The following is a 2,372-nucleotide window of genomic DNA, read 5'->3' on the forward strand; positions in this document are numbered from 1 at the left end:
CCACAAGTCAGATTCTCCGAAGAACTTAATGAAAAATAGACTGAAAATAAATCCTAAGTACAAAAGAAAGATATAACTAAAAACTAAACTGAAAGGAAAATTCTAAGTTATAGAAATATGCTCTCTTAAGTGTTTAATGAGCCTATTTATAATATTAGAGTTGGTAGTCATCCTTAGCCCTATGTACAAGGCTGATGTCGCGACATCCACTGCTTATGTCGTGACATTGAAGGCAGTTTGCTTAACTCAGGTTCAGTTTCAAGGGTATGTCACGACACCAAAGGCAATATGGTTATTTTGGCATTCTACACACTATGTTATGTTGAACTTTCATGTTGCAACATGGCAACCAGCCTCGAGTTTTCATGCCTCTGAATGGTGTCTTGCACACTCACCAAATACATTAGTCTTCCTTTAGGCCTACTTTGGCCCCTACGGTCATAAAATTGGCTCAAATCACACTTTTAATTAAAATGAAACTGAGATAGAAAAACTAAATAAAAACTAATAAAATTGATCATATTCAAGCTCTTTTAAGTATGAAACTAGTTTAATTTGCTGCAACGATTTGTGGTAGATCACCATGCCTTCTTTATAGCGCAACATGCAAGCCATTTTTAGAAACTTTCCGTTCTTGGTTTGACGTGATCTTCAGAGATATTCCCCAAGTTTGCACAACAAGTTAAGCTCTAGATGGCCTCTATATATTTTCCTTACTAGTAGTTGCACCTTCCAAGAGTCACAATTAGCCAAACAACCTTTTGCCACCTTTTTCTTCGGATTCCATGACGTCTCTGCCTTTCACCTGCTCCATAACCTCAAAATCTTGCATAGCAACCTTTTCGACAGTGAATCCATAGCAGATAAGCATGCCAACATCTGAGAAAAGGAGCTAGAAAATAACCTTCAAGCGATTCAACAAAAAATCCCTCTGTAAGAATGAGGTTTTGAATCCATAAGCACATTGAAAAGTGAAACACGAAAGATAATTCAATTTCATAAATGGGAGAAACTTTGTACAATCCTGAATGATCCGATGTACATTCCAATTGTGCACGAATTTTATGCTGCATTAAATGAGCTAAATGCAAATAGACCAATAGATGTACCATGGATGCTGATACTAGTTTGAGGGAAGGAAATTTCTATCTCACCTCCTGAGATAGCGAGGTATTACAACATTCCATTATATCTTTGTGATTTCATACAACGAGCTGATCTAATGTATTTCCTAAGAGAAAATATGGGTGATGTAATTAATATCCTAACGGATGGAAAGGGTAAATGGAAATGTCACCTAGGAATAGACTTTCCTATCTCGTTCTCTTATGAAAAGTTAACTTTGAAAGCCAGAATATGGCTAAAATTCATCAACACTCGAATCTGCCCAGCATCAGACATGTCTAATATCAATACATTCCAAGAAACATTGTTGTATGCGATTTTAAATAAGGAAAGAATTTGTGTTGGGACATGGATCTACCGGAGTATGCTGCTTTGTGTTAGGAAAAAAAAGGTCAAACTGCTCTTTTCACATTTAGTAACGGCTTTGTGTAAGCGATCGGAATGCTACTTACAACCAATAGAACATTTGATACGAGAACCATAAAACACTTTGTGGGATATCAAAAATGAAATAAATTAATCAAAACCAAACCTCAACCAAGTGAGACAATGCTACTTGACTCAGAATTGGTAATCCGATGGATGTAAGAAGTGGGACCCATTTTTGAAGATTATGTAAGGAAAACGAGTTAAAGCGACCATAATTTTTGGTAGCTAAATACCAAGGAACTTCCAACTCAAGCAAGCGAATGAGGGACGGAAAGGCGGATTCGGAGGAAGATCCTGAGAAAGATCTAGAGGAAGAAACGGGTAAAGCTGAAAAAGAGTCGGAGCCTGATTTTGACTGATTCTAAACATTTTTATTTGGGATTTATATTTTTAAGACTTAATTTATTTTTGGAATGATTCTTTATTTTTGGAATGATTTTTATTTTTTTAGTTTAATGAGGATTTTATTATATACTTTGGGTTTATTTTTTCTTTGTAAGAACCCCAGATTTTAAAGGAACTACAATTTCGAGCCACAATCGAAATGAGTAGTAGTCCCACCAATTGTGTTGCATGTATCACGCCAACTAGGCAACCTCTTTCTTTTATCTTTTATTGCACATTAAGGAAAATGCGTTAAATAAAGTGTGGGGGTTAACTTAAGAAAATTTTTAAATTTTTCTGTACTTTATTTTGTTTTGCTAGTTTTTAGTAGTTGCTAAATTTTTATTTTGTGTATTTTATATGTGCTTGAGGTTGTAGAAATACAAGTGATTGGTTAGGAGCATGTTGATAGGATTTTGTGAATAAACTATAAA

The 2,372-nt window shown here is 35.0% G+C and overlaps 1 long non-coding RNA gene across 1 annotated transcript; it reads right to left on the reverse strand.

Moving 5' to 3' along the window:
- Positions 1-495: 495 nt before the first annotated feature.
- LOC128284100 (uncharacterized) lies at positions 496-1,782 on the reverse strand. The gene is made up of 2 exons (XR_008274415.1): positions 1,658-1,782; positions 496-904 (listed from the first exon to the last, which is right to left on the reverse strand). It is a non-coding gene; the product is annotated as an uncharacterized LOC128284100 (long non-coding RNA).
- Between the last annotated feature and the right edge of the window lie 590 nt (positions 1,783-2,372).

This window comes from Gossypium arboreum, chromosome 1 (genome assembly GCF_025698485.1).
Source record: "Gossypium arboreum isolate Shixiya-1 chromosome 1, ASM2569848v2, whole genome shotgun sequence".
Classification (NCBI taxonomy): Eukaryota; Viridiplantae; Streptophyta; class Magnoliopsida; order Malvales; family Malvaceae; genus Gossypium; species Gossypium arboreum.